Source organism: Panthera tigris, chromosome D3, assembly GCF_018350195.1.
Source record: "Panthera tigris isolate Pti1 chromosome D3, P.tigris_Pti1_mat1.1, whole genome shotgun sequence".
Classification (NCBI taxonomy): Eukaryota; Metazoa; Chordata; class Mammalia; order Carnivora; family Felidae; genus Panthera; species Panthera tigris.
Window position 1 is genome coordinate 3,209,547 of NC_056671.1, and position 14,801 is coordinate 3,224,347.

The 14,801-nt window shown below is 52.7% G+C and overlaps 1 protein-coding gene across 1 annotated transcript in view; it reads right to left on the reverse strand.

Moving 5' to 3' along the window:
• Positions 1-14,801, reverse strand: part of TMEM132C (transmembrane protein 132C) — a gene marked incomplete at its 5' end in the record, with an annotated part of 204,335 nt that overhangs the window by 137,041 nt on the left and 52,493 nt on the right. The gene's annotated exons all lie outside the window — the stretch shown is intronic.

The window sequence follows — 14,801 nt, forward strand, 5'->3', positions numbered from 1 at the left end:
TTTTTTATGTTTATTTTTGAGACACAGAGAGACTGAGTGTGAGCGGGGGAGGGGCAGAAAGAGAGAGGGAGACACAGAATCCGAAGCAGCTCCAGGCTTCGAGCCATCAGCACAGAGCCCGACGCGGGGCTCGAAGCCACGGACCGTGAGATCATGACCTGAGCCGAAGTCGGATGCTTACCAACTGAGCCAGCCAGGCACCACAAGGGATGTCTTTGTTTTTAAAACACATCAATTGGGGCGCCTGGGTGGCTCAGTCCGTTGAGTGTCTGACTTCGGCTCAGGTCATGATCTCACAGCTTGTGAGTTCGAGCCCCATGTCGGGCTCCGTGCTGACGGCTCAGAACGTGGAGCTGCTTTGGATTCTGTGTCTCCCTCTCTCTCTGCCCCTAACCCACTTGCATTCTGTCTCTGTCTCTCTCAAAAATAAATAAGCATTAAAAAAAATTTAAATACATCAATTCAATATGCTTTCAGCTACAAATAAAAGAAAGTTGAATCAAAGGCGGGCAGGTAGTCCCACTGTTAATTCTGTTGCTTAGTGTTTCAGGACGGGGCTGTATTCTGTTCTCATGTTTGACCATCCTCAATGGCTTGTTCTCATGCTCACAAAAAGGCTGCCACAGCCCCTGATATATCCTCACATGATCATGTGCAAGTGCAGATGTCAGGGGTGCAGAACTAGCAAGGCAGGAGAGCTATCCAGTTACGGCTCTCTCCCCAAATGGCACCCAAATATCTAAACGCCCAGAAATGGGTTACACGGCTTCTTCCACAACGCAAGGGAGAAAATGGCTGGTAATGGCTGTTGGTTAGCTGACCAATGAAGCCCGCCATGGACATTTACTCGATTGTAACAAAGAACGTGCCCAGCATGTTAGGGATCAAGTTATACACACAGCAAGGCTAGAAGTGCCCAAACCCTGTCCTGGCCGTGTCGTGGCGTCTGTGACGAATGCACCAGGCCCCACACGGTCGTGAATTCCTCGTCCTCCCAACGAAGGCCTCAAAACGTCCTAGGTCTTGCTGCTCACAACGTTCTCCCTCCTATTAATATCGAGCACACTGACCTGTTCTTTTGGGTGAACACTTTCCACGTGGGGCCAAATCGGATCTCTGGAAACCCTGAGAACAGTCCCCGTGGTCGTAGCTCCCGGTGGCGCCTTCCAGACGTATGAAAATGAAGATAAGACAAGGTAATGAAAGAAGTGTGGGGAGGCCATGTCTGGCCATGGATGAATCACTCTCTGTGCTTTGGTTTCCTTGTCTTGGAATAGAGACAATAACAGAGCCTATATCGTAGCATCCTTGGGAGGACTAAAGAAGAACCCATGAGGTTTGGAGAACGGAGTCGGCGCTTTACGAGTCCTCGTTCGAATAAACAGAAACAAGTTCTCCCCATGATTCCTGCTTTGATTTCCTTTGAAATATCCAGTTATAAACTCCTTTCAGCAAAGTTTCTGGTGCCTGGGTTTCAGGGGGCCCCACACTCGGACTGGACTGCTCTCTCTTGCTTTAACGGAATCCCGCACCGATGTCTTTGAAAAACAAAGTGGGGGGATTGTGTCTCCCTCGTGGGCCAGACAGGCCAGTGGCATTTCTGCCCACTCCTCCTGGTCTTTACTCCACCCGGGGAAACTTCCGAGCCAAAAAACGTCAGGAAAGGCGAAGCTACCTCAGATCGCCCAAAAGGCAGCATCCCTTCCCGGGTCTCTCTCACTGCAGGGTCAGCGTGGCCTGGGTGCTGTTCCTCCAAGAGAGCTCATCTCCATTTGCTTTTGGTTGCGTGCAAGGAAGAAGCCTGAGCAATTCGGAGTCCCGGTCTGTCTCCCACCGTGAGCGTGGGCTTCGCCAAAGGGAGGCCGGACAGCGTCGGAAAGTATTTGTTCAATTAAAGGGAAGAGCCTCACGGCCCCCAGATGATTCTTCAGAGAGAAGAAATGTCTGCAGGGCCCGTATCCCATCCTCGTACCTGCCTTCCCTGCCAGGTAACAACGTTCCCATTGTAACTGGAGATGTCGTGGCCGCACCTGAGAAAGTCAGCGTGCTCCCTTCTCGGTTAACTGGGACTCGCATCCTAACCACGTAAAATAGCAACTGAGGTGTCAGAGCCCCAGAGCCGAGAGTCTCTTCTAGAAGGTTCACAGGTGACTCTGCAGAAAGCCCTACTGTGCTCTGTTTTTTTTTTTCTCCCTGACAAACGCCAAGGAAAAGCAAGTAAGACATGTACTGGGGTTATAGCTGAATATGTGAATCACTGTGGTTTTAATTCCTAGGGTGGCCTGTTTGGGAGCAGGGGAGGGTGGAGAGGCTGTTCTGTTCTCCCTGCTCCTGCCATACCCCTTCCCCAGTTCAGGATGTCTCCCCAGGCTGTTCCCTTTTCCGGGAACAGCCTCTCCCCCGTGAGCACGTGGCTGACCCCCGACGGCAAGCAGGCCTGTGCAGAAACGTCACGTCCTCGGACAGCCCGTCCCGACGACAGTGCTGAGGCTGCTCCCCGCCGCCTGCCTCTGGGACCCCCCGTTTCCTCCCAGCACCCCCCCTCCCACCCCCTGCTTATCACACACCTAGTGAGAGACCACCACCCCATCAGAATGCCAGCTGCCCAGTGCCTGCTGGATATACGCAAGCGGCCGAGTCTGGGGTGGAGGCGAGGGCCCGCGGCAGAGCAGGGGCGATGGGCACCAGGGAAGCGCAGAAACCCCAGGGCCCAAACGCCACCGCCGGGCTGGCACACACACAGGGCTCCCGATGCACGGAATCACCTCCCAGGCTGCCGACCTGTTGAGGGCGGGGGGGGGGTCCAGCAGGACCCGGAAGGGAGCAGCCCTTGGCCGGCAGACACACGACCTGGGGCTGCTGGAATGCGGAGCGGCCACAGATGGGTCCGCGGGCACGGAGCCTGAGTCACGGGCCCTCCGCCGTGTGGGGGAGGGTGCATCTGGCAGCTCGGGGCAGCCCGGGGCACCGACGGGCAGGCTTGCCAGCGGCCGGGCGGGGATGCCTCGGTGGGCATCCCGCGCCCCTCCGTGTGCTCACCCTCCCGGCGTCGGAGGGCAGACCTCCAGAAGACGCAGGATGGCTCTGGCTCCCTCCCCCACCCGGCGACACAGCGGGGACCGTGGTTGGCCAGGTTCCTGTCTCTCTGAGGGATGCCAAACCAAAGCCGGAGAGCCTGTGTCACTTGTCAGCCAGCTCTGGTGACGCGGAAAACGCACAGCGAGCCTTCTGGACGACGGGCCGCCAGAACCTGCAGACGTTGGGGGGTGAGGGGGGCGCATGGCCATCCAGGAGACGGCCTGGAAGACGCCTGCCCTGGAAAAAGACCCGGGGACGACGGCAAGCGAGTTTCGTCACTTTTTTTTTTTTTTTATTTTTAATTTAAAAAAAAAAGGTTTTTTAATGTTTTTATTTATCTTTGAGACAGAGGGAGACAGAGCATGAGGCCGGGAGGGGCAGAGAGAGAGGGAGACACAGAATCCGAAGCAGGCTCCAGGCTTGAGCTGTCAGCACAGAGTCTGACGCGGGGCTTGAACTCACGGACCATGCAATCATGACCCGAGCTGAAGTCGGACGATTAACCGACTGAGCCACCCAGGTGCCCCACATTCCGTCACTTATTTATATGAAAGCACTCAGGACGCCTCCCTTGTGGCCGAGCACGTCCCCCACCTGTGTGCACGGTGCTCCCTGCACGGACGGCCTTTCCCAGCCCCCTCCTGTCCGCCCCTAAATGCTTTTACACGGTGGCCGCCTCCCTGCTTGTCACCCTAGAGGGACCCCGGATTTCAAAGGAAGAGTACGTGACAATATAAAAAAGAAGCAGGTGAGTCCCCGAACGAGGAGGAACCCCGACCCAGCGACGCCTCTTCCCCCGGAGCTCTGGAGAACAGCCCGACTCACCGCCTGGGTCCTGGGCTCCAGGCAGGGGGGCGGCGGGGGGAGCGCCTGGGGGGCGTCCAGTTCCATAACGACACTCTGTCACCCGCAGGCGGCCCTGGTATGGCTCCCTGTGGCTTTCCTAACGTCGTCCTCTGATCGGGGGACCAGGGCACAGCGAGAGCATGGCCAGAACAGGAGAAAGGAGCAGGTTGTTCCCCACGAGTGTCCCGTTTGACCCTCGGATGACTGACGGAGACGTTATTGTAGCCGTAAAGCGAGTTCACGCCTGTGACGCGTACAGAAAGCCTCTTCTGCCTTGGTCGTAAAGGATCGTCACCAAACACCGGTGTCCCTGACAGTGGGTCTGGCTGTCTCCCTCCCTGGCCCCAGACTGCGTCCTGAGACTGAGTTCTCCAGCGGTCCTGCCGGGCCCTGTCCGAGTCACCAGGGTCGGGGCTGTCGGGGGCAGGGGAGGTGCTCGGGTTGGCTGGCTTGGCCCCCAAGACCCAAACCAGCCTGCTGCTCTGCCCTTGCTCAGCGTCCTTCTGATCGTCACGCATCGTGTCCCCCACGCCGTCTCGGCGGGGCAGTGAGCGGGTGGCCAGGCTGCCGGAGGAACACAGGGCGGTGGGCCGCAGAGTCCCGTCCTCCCAGAGCCCGCGGTTCGTCGGGAGACAAATAAGCAGGGAGCTCACGGACGCTGCTGAGCAGCCCCGTGAGGCAGGACCACAGGTGCCACGGGATCCTCCACGAGGAGAGGCTGGCAGGCTGAGCTGCGCGTGGAAGGCCCCAGAACTAGTCGCCTTCTGTCCGTCCCGACCCCTCACCATCAGCACGGCCTCCTCCTACATCAGTACCTCTTTCTGGCGGGTCCTCCCTCCTGGACTGGATGGCTTCAAACCTTCCAGTCAGTTCTTACTACCACGCAAAGTCGCCGAGTCTTTAAGGCCAACCATTAGGAAGACCAACTAAAATCTGCATGTTTCCTTTAAAGGGAACAAATATAAGACTTTTTGAAATAATTCCCCCCTCCCCCAGCCTTATTAAAAGTTGTAAAGCTTGTTTGGAACTCTTAGGAAAAGTAGGGTCATCGCTTCGTGCCCTCGTGCCCATTATTAATGGGGCATAAAGTAAAATAATACTAAAAATGATAATACAACCTATTTCGTGGAATTGCTATAAAGATAAAAGGAGTTAATTAACGTTGTGTTTGCAATGCCTGCCATATAGTAAGTTCCAGATAAATCTTCACTGTGTTTTGTGGTTATGACTGATGAACGCATCTCAGTAAGAACATTCTACCACCTGCGTGAAACTTGCTTTAAAACAACGGCAACTTTGGGGGGAGATTGGACGCCACTGGAAAGGGCTGCCAGATGGGGGCAGTATTCTGACTCCTGCTCTGGATTCTAGTCACACAGTTACTCACTTTCCAAAAGTTCAAAGTTGAACACTTAAGATTTGTGTGCTCTTTGGTACGTGTATTGTACTTGGGTAAAAAGCCCCTAAAAACAGGGGCTCCTGGGTGGCTCAGGCGGTTGGGTGTCTGACTCTTGATTTCGGCTCAGATCATGATCTCATGATTCATGAGGTCGAGCCCTGCATTGGGCTGAGCGGGAAGCCTGCTTAAGATTCTTTCTCTCTCTCTCTCTCTCTCTGCCCCTCTCCTGCTCGCTCACTCTCTCTAAAAAAAAAAAGTCCCTAAAACCAAAATACACACGTGGAAAGAACTCTAGAAAGAAGGCAAAGCCCATGTCAGGAATTGAGAGGCTGGTGTTTCCACTGGGAATAACTTGCACAGAAAGGTCTTGATATGAGCACTGGCTGCCAAAGAACAGAATCGTCCGTAGTTTCACATCGGGCTCTGTCCAAAGACTCCGAAGAGTGAGCTCACACAAAACCATCTGAGAAGGGTGTGAGCCAGCCATCGGGACGGACGGGCAGGGAGGGAGGCCAGCGTGGCTCCCGGGCGGCCTTGGGGGGAGGACATGGTGTGCCCCTCCTGTCCCAGCCCAGACAGTTGAGGAACCGAGGCGCCCAGGAGGGATTAGGTCAGAAAACCAAGGGCAGCCGCTCTTACGGTGGAGATTTGGGAGCAGGGGAGAGCCTGACGGGCGGAAGGGGGGCTAGTTATGAAGGAACTCCACACCTGGAGATCTTTGGGGGCGTTCAGAGCCAGGCCTTGCTCCCCAGAAATTGGGGAGGCAGAACATTCCTGACTCTCAGGAAGAGGTTCTGGGCCTGGACACCTGCTCTGTCCTTCACCACCTCTGTGGTCAACAGAACAAACCCTCATGAACCCCACATCCCGAGGGGTATGCGGGCGGTCCCTCCAAGACAAAGGGGGACCGTCAGGGTGGGGGCAGTCAGGGTGTGCCCAGGCCATCTGAGTTCACAGCGCTGCCCCCTGGGTTCATGTCCAGCAAGGATCCAGATGGCACCTGGCTGTACTGAACCGGTTAGAACTGGCTGGCCGCTTTGTGGGGTCTCTACTGACAGCTCGTTTGTCCCACTTTACACAACAAGCCTCGGTTTCCCTGCCCGTGAGCAATTTCCCATCACCGGCAATGCACAATCACCCAAAGAGAAGCTGAGTCTCGGGAGTCCCTTTCTCCTCCCAGAAAATGCTTCTAGGAGAGTTGGCTCGCCTCGTCGTGGGCTTGTGGGCAGGACAGCCTTTTCACACCTTTCCCAAAACGTACGAAACGTTTAAATGAGGTGATGACTTAGGAATGACTGGCGAGGTCCCAGAAAGAGGCCCATGGCTGCTCCGAGTCCCATCTCCGAGAGACGGAGAGTTTTCAGATTTCTCACCGACGTACCCGGAGCTTTTCTGAAAAGACGGTCCCGGGAAACCAAGCAAGTGGACGATGCCTCGGGAGAAATCCTGTCCTTGGGACTCTCGTCTGAAAGACGACCACACAGGCCAGTGGAAAAGAAGCATCTTGGGCCAATATTCGTGCACATCATCACCTCCCTCTGCAGGGTGGTCCGAGTTTCTCAGGTACAGCTGGGTCGGCAGGTGAACCAGGGACTAACAGGTCGGCAGCCCTGTGCTGGTTGGCCATGTTCTCAGTTGTGAGCATCAGACTGATTTGAATCATTGCAGAATCTGCAGCTCCTTGCCTGCGTTCCGAATTCCTCATTGTTTTGAATCAAGAGGGGGAGAATTTCCTTGACTCTAAAAAGTGTACGTCAGACTCTGGCCGGATAAACTCCAAAACCCTCATGCATAGATAATGCGTCTTCAGATGTGAGAAACTCTGCTGTATGGAGGTCGATGATAGCCTTCAACTTTTCTTCACTTCCTTGAGAAGAAATTACTATTTAAAGGTGAAAAGCATCAAAAGGAAGTCCTCGAGAGTTAATGGGACCATCTGGCCCGATGCCATCCCTTCTGAGAACCTGAGAACTGAGACACATTTTACCGTTCACGTCTCAACAATGCTCGAGGTAATGGCAGTGCTATTATTCCAGACTCCGACTGACACGGCCTTCTAAAGTGCTCTGTGAGTGGTTAAGTGGGACCGAATGACAGAGAACAGGGCAGATGGAAAGTCCTCTAGACCTGTGTTATTTATTCAAAAGAAGGCAGCCATCGCAGGCCAGTGGGGAGCCACCAAGCCCTCCACTGAAAGTGGGGGATATCTGGGTGGGTGCCATCCATTGGTATATCACAGAAACAGAACCGGAGGGTAAATATAGATATACGAGAAGAGACTTCTTATGGGAATTGGTTCACCTGATTATGGAGGCTGAGAAATCCCATCATCGGCTGTGTGCAAGCCAGAGACCCAGGAAAGCCAGCAGTATAATTCAGTCCAAAGCCCTGGGGGTGATGGTGCTGATGCTGGTCTAGTTCCTGGAGTCTGAAGGCCAAGAACCAGGAGCTCTGATGTCCAAGGGCAGACGGAGATGCACGTGCCAGCTCAAGAAGAGAGAAAGAGAATTTTCCCTTCCTCCACGCTTTTGTTTTAGTTGAGCTCTCACCGGATTGGACGATGACCATCCATGTGGTGAGGACGTTTCTTTACTCAGACTACTCATTTAAAGTCTCCTCTCTTCCCAAAACGCCCCCCCCCCACCAAGACACATCCTGAAATAGAGTTTTACTGGGTATCTGGGCACCCCTTAGCCCGAGTCAAGTTGACAGGTAAAATTAACCACCACAGTTGGTGCCATCGGAGGACCCGATGAGACCGTGTTCTTTTGCATGAAGGTAACCGGTTGCCTCAGCGCGACTATGGCTTCCCCATTGAGTTTCCTTGACATCACTGCTGAAAACCCACTGACCATAAACCTATGGGTTTATTTCCAAACTCAGTTCTACTCCATCGATCTCCAGATATGTCCATCTCTGTGCCAGCGTCACATGGTCTTTATGTTATGAAATGTAATGCACTTTGCAGCAAGCTTTTGAAATCAGGAGGTGTGAGCCCCACCGCCCCGCAGATTTGTTCTTCTTCTTGAAGATTCCTTTGGATATTCTGGATCCCTTGCATTTCCATAAATTTAGCCCCAGCTTGAACATCTCTGCAAAGTTGGCAGCAGGGACATTGACAGGCATGGCCCTGAACCTATAGATCAATTTGGGGAGTACTGGCATCTCATCAATCGTAAGTCTTCCAGTCCCAGAACACGAGATGCCCTTCCATTTACTCAGGGCTTCTTTTGCCTCTTTCAATAATATTTTGCGGTTTTCAGGGTGCCCGTCTTACCCTCCTTCTTAAAAACGTATCCCTAAGTATTTTATTCTTTTCGATGCTATTGTAAAAGAAATTGTTTTCCTTAATTTCCTTTTCAGATATTCATTGCTAGTGTATTGGGAAACAATCTATTAGGGGCACACGGGTGGCTCAGTTGGTTAAGCATCTGACTCCAGCTCTGGTCACTTCTGTCAGCACAGAGCCGGCTTCAGATCCTCTGTTCCCCTCTCTCTCTGCCATGCTTTCTCTCTCTCCCTCTCAAAAATAAATAAACATTAAAGAAAGAAATACAGTGTTTTATATTGGGCTTATACCCTCCAATCTTTCTTAGTTGTCTTATTGGTTCTCTTTGTTTTTTAGTGGATTTCTTAGGGTTCTCTACACACACCATCATGTCATCTGAACATACAGATTAGTTTTTCTCCTTCCTTTCCAATCAGAATGTGCTTTATTTCTTTTTCCTGCCTACTTGCCTTGGCCACCACCTCTACTGCCAAGCTGAATGGCAAACGTGGGAGTGGATACACTTGTCTCGTTCCCGGTCATCCAGATTCTATTTTATAGAGAGTAGTAAGCAAAATACACAAAGGTCTCTGCTTTTATAGAGATTATAGTCATGTAAGGGGGTTGTTCAACCGAAATAAAAACACGACAAAACTTTTATATCCTTACAGAACTGGTAAGTCCGCGCGAGTTAACCCAAAGACCACCAGAATGATAGCGAAGGACTGAGAACCACTGGTCCAGAAGAATCCATCTGAAACATCCCCTGCAGAGGATTATTAGAGCCAAAAACTCACTGGCAGGTAGCCCAGAGGACAGCCGGGGTAGTGCTGACCGCACGGGGAAACCTGCGGTTGAGAGCCTGTGACACCAGTACGACCCCCAAGTTCTTGAGAAGGAGCCAAGAAATGGTAGTGCAGGATACACGATGTCAATATGTGCTAAGTCTGCAAGACAAGAATGAGCTCACAGATGAGGCACGGAGGCCAGGGTCCAGCGCCCCGGGGCCTGAGCCGGAACGGGAGCAAGTTGGTTACACGCAGAAAAGGCACTCGTGGCTTAAGAGAAGCTTCTTGGGCACCTGCAACCCAGCGGGGATATCAGAATGCTCGCAATTTAAATTTGAGCCATAGAGAAGCCACATTGAGGTTCGGTGGCTGATCTCCAGCGGACCCTCACTCCGCTGGTTACAATCAGCCAGCTAGTCAGCTGACACTCTGGGACAGGATGTGCTGCTCTACTCAGGACAAGGCAGGGTAGCTGGAAGCTACATCCGTGGCTAGATTCAACTGGTAATCAAACCCATCAACATCCAAGTTGTTGTTTTCCAAGAAAAAAAAGAAAAAGGAGGCTCCAGACGGGTGGTGGCCCTGCTCCTTCTCGGCGACAAGTGTCCCGGGACTGGTACAGCTGGTCTTGATGTGCCGATGGAGCACCTCAAGGGCACACCTCTGTGGTTAGAAGTGTGGCCTTCAGGGTGAGTCAGTGCCAGCTGGACGGCAGCCCCACGCCTCACTGATGGGGTCTGTGGTCACTCAAAAGCGAGCCTTGGTTTCCTCACCTGAAAAATTGCCATTTTACCCAGAAGCACTCATATGGCCGAGAATTAAGTGGAGTCAGAGTGTGGTCTAACCGGCATACCGTAACTGCTAAACAAAGGATAACTGTCGGGGTGAAGTCCCGTGGATGGAAAGGGCCGTTACCAGTGTCTCTGCTACACAGGTTAGTCTGTGGCTGGCTCCCCATTTAGAACTGATCAGTAGGTATGTCCACGCAAAACCTACTGCAGGGACTCTATAAAGAGAATTTGTGGTGACCTAGCATGGTCACCATGGTGACAGTCACCATGTGCTCCATCGTCCTACCACTGTGCATCTCCTGGGGCTCATGTGACCCCCAGCCGGGTCCAGCTGAGACACGAGGCTGCACCATAAAGTCATTCTTTCCCATTATGCTGGGAAGAGGGCAGATTTGGATTCACATGGACTTGGGGGCCATCAGAAGGGCCCAGAGGCTTTCTAGGCAGACTGGGAAGATTTCTCGGGCAAGGTGAGGGGAAGAAACCCCTTCTGATGCTTCAGATCGCTGCACAGCTGGGGTGGTTCTTAAAAGACAAGCCATGCACAAGCTGGAATCTAGAACCATCCATGACCCAAGCTAGTTCTTGAGTCAATACAAAGCTCTTGCTCAAAACCCAGTTGCTTCCATGGGCATTCAGTGACGGGAACTAAACGTTCACCAAGAGAGGGCGAGCGAAGGCCTTCCTTTCTCAGATGACCTCCCCCATCAACCTTCCATTGAGACTTCCTGCCCCACACATAGTCCCCTGACTTGAAATCCAGTTTGAATTATATTTTGAAGGGACAGAAACCATGAGAATGCTCAGCAAGGCTGTCAGGCGACGGCCGTCAGTCTTTTGAGGTTCATGGCACACTTTCAAACACCAAAATTTTGGTGGCCTACATGGAGCGCCTGGGTGGCTCAGTCGGTTGGGCGTCTGACTCCGGCTCAGGTCACGATCTCACAGTTCATGAGTTTGAGCTTCATGTCGGGCTGTGCTTTGGATCCTCTACACCACCAACCCCCCCCCCCCCATCTCTGGCCCTCCCCTGCTCTCTCTCTCTCAAAAATAAATAAACATTAAAAAAAAAAAAAAAAACATGGTTCAGGATGTTGTAAAAAAAAAACCAAAATCCCAGTTAATGCACTATCCACTTGGCGGTCCTTTAACGTAGACATAATTTTTGAGTATCAGCTGGCATGCCTCGTGTGGTCACAATATGAAGATCATGTTCTACAATACCTATAATTCTTTTAAGTTTTTTTTATATGTTTATTTATTTTTGAGACAGACACACAGAGCATGAACAGGGGAGGGTCAGAGAGAGAGGGAGACACAGAATCCGAAGCAGGCTCCAGGCTCCGAGCCATCAGCACAGAGCCTGAGGCGGGGCTCGAACTCACGGACCGTGAGATCAAGACCTGAGCTGAAGTCGGATGCTCAACCGACTGAGCCACCCAGGGGCCCCCGCCTCCCGCATTTTCGCACCGCCCCGTGCTTCTTTGCTGCCTTCTGTCACCTGGCTTTAGGTAGTGAGTTTGCAGACTAGAGCAGGAACTCACAACCCCAGGAGCATTATCACTCCTTGACATTGCTTTTTTCTTTCTTGGATTTCACACTAGGACCAGCACTAAAAGTGCTGAATTGTGTGTGCGTGTGCACGTGTATGTAAAGCGTCTAAAAATACATTCTTGAGCATCTGCGATTATGCCGGCAGGTGTTGTAAAGTCTACATTGTAAGTGCTACGTTGACAACGAGGTGTGACGGTAGCCAGAACTTTCCCTGGACTGCCCAAGGACGGAGGGGCCCTTCCTGCCCAAATGTCCCCTCATTTGGGGTAATTCGGGGTAATTCGCTTGTTATGGCTTCTTCAAAAGTGGGAAGAGTATAAAGAGGCAATGGACAAATAAAGAGGGAAGATGGGTTGCCAAGGAGACCGAACTCTTCGGGAAGAACTAAGCCTTTTTAAAGTCTTACTGGCCCACGATTTCTGCAAGGCAGGGATTTGGAGATTCCGCGGAGCGAAATGTGTGTGAGGGAAGGTGCCTCCTGTCTCCAGAGGGAGGAATCTTTGCCTCTTAGCTTGTAGATACATGTTGGGTCAATTTCCACCCAATTTATTTTCATCCTTAGTGTCCAATTTTGTGTGTGTCCCCTTAATTACTTTTCCCAAACTTGAGAAATAGTAGATTTCTCCAGCTCTTGCCAAACTCCCCACGGTGCCAGTCTTGGAAATGTGCGGACAGGGAATGCTGAAACAACGCTGTCACTTCTCACAGCCAGACCGTGTCACCTAGGGCTCCAGATGAAGTTGACAAGCATCTTCCAAAGAGTGAGGCTTTGATGCAAGACTGTGGGAAGTAAAAGCCAGCAGACGTGTTTACAAATGACTCACCACACAGCCAATCTGACAATATTCCGGGTCGTGAAGTATAGCGGGGTGGACAGCAACTTTTTAACTCTGTCTCCGTGAATTACGCCGTCGTCCCACTTCCAAAATGAAATCGGCCCGCGGTGTGTCAATCTCTGTCCCCTCACGATGAAGAGGGATCCCTGACTGTCCCGGGAGAGGCCGTTTTTTCCTCGAGTCGACATCTCAGAGTGTAACCTTGAAGCGTTACATGCTATCAATATGACCTACAGCTTCTGTAAAAGGAGAAGTGGATGAAAACCAAAAGGAGGAGGAGGGAGGAAGGGGGGTGCTTGGCTGTCCCTCAGAAACCTCCCCACCCTCCATCAGCGCGTTGCTAGGACTCAGCACGGAGGCGGGAACGCGGACAATCAGCGGTTTGGAAGCTCAAAACTCTTCTGGATCATCTCGTGAAGGCCCGAGACCAGGGGGGTGGGAACTGCATCTCCGAGCAGGTTTCTCAACCTCAGCCTCGGCCCTGCTGACACGAGGGGCTGGCTCGAGCCTCGCTGGGCGGCTGTCCTGTGCACGACCGGAGTTCCCTGGCATCATCCCCAGGCTCCACCTGCTAGAGGCCATTAGCATTGCCACAACCCCAAGCGTCTCCAGACCTTTCAGGATCCATCCCCTGACCCCTCTGAGAGCCACAACCTCCATCCCAAAGCCTGGATCCCTTCTCCAGGGGCCTCTCCGGGTGGCCAAGGGGGCTTTTCCCAAACTCTTTGCTGAAGCTCATTCCAGGACCAAGCCTATTTCTTGAGCAGCCCCCCTCTAGCTCCTGAGCAAGTCTTTCTTTCACTGAGCTGGACTCGTGTTCCCGGGGATGCTGTGTTGCCTGTGCCATCGCCCTTTCCGTATTTGGGCACAACCATCCCAGAAGAGGAGTTCTTACAGCGAGAAGCCCTTGCTTCTCTGGGAGGGCAGAAGCCCCGCGAGGGAGGCACAGCCAGAGCCCAGAACCAATGGAAGGTCTGAGTTCTGCATAGGCCTGTGGGGCCCGTGTCTCCTGGAAAATCGGCCGTGCCCACTTGTCACCTGCCCGCTCCGTCCACCTGTGGGGCCTGGTGGGGCCTCCCCCTCGCATTCCATTCCGCACCCCCTGTTGGGTTCAAACCCTTGGCCAGGTCTGCGAGCCGATAAAACCTTTCACACAGAGAAGTTAATGGTGAAACCAGCTTAAAATGTCATTCCCTCAGGGTGCCGGCATCTGAAAGGGGACAATTTGACACCAGGGGTGACATCATCCAGGGGTGTGCTGGGACAAGAGTCACAACCCGCTCTCCGGATGGTGGGAAACCAAAGTCCTGCTTTGTGCTCCTCGTTAATTTCTGTGGCGTCCACGTTCCCAACATCGCTGAGGTTAAGTGAGGGCTCTGACCTAGGGCTGCGAAGGGACGTGGGGAGCATATTATGCAGTATTTCCACCACTTGGATTCAACAGATGTGAATCATCTCAAGAGCACAGGACCATATAGTGCCGTCACTGGGGAGCTGATGAGTTCTGACGATCGATGACCTTTGTTTCAGTACAACTTATCTCATTACGCTTTAATAGAATTTACTTTTCAGTGGCGGCTAGGTGACACAACCAGCTCAGACGATTCCTGGGCCCTGACGAGCCCGCATACCGACTCCCACACACCATTGCTCTGAGCCACAGAAACGTATGTGACAAACACCTAAGAGAGCTTGCTATGGGCCTGCTCTGCTCTAAATGCTTCACGTCAATCCTTGTAGAAACTGCATTTTATGCCAGAAGGTGGGGACCCCCACCAACGTGCACATCGTTATGAAGTGTTGGATCATGAATATGAACCTGGGAAAACACGGGGTGAGTTTACAGGGACCATGGGGGTGGAGGGGATTTCCTGGAGTCTCTGGAGCCCCCACCCCGACAATGCACAGATGGTTCCACTCAGTCCTGTAGGTCTTGAGCAAACATTGTTTTTTGTTTTGCACCCAGACCCCATTTGCATGGCCATCCATCCATCCACCCACCCAACCATCCATCCATCCATCCACCCACCCACTCATCTATCCATCCACCCATCCATCTATCCATCCACCTGTCCATCCATTCATCCATCCCCCCACCAATCCATCCATCCATCCATCCATCCATCCACCCATCCATCCACCCATCATCCATCCATCCATCCATCCATCCATCCATCCACCTACCCATCTATCCATCCATCCATCCATCCATCCATCCATCCATCCATCCATCCACATATC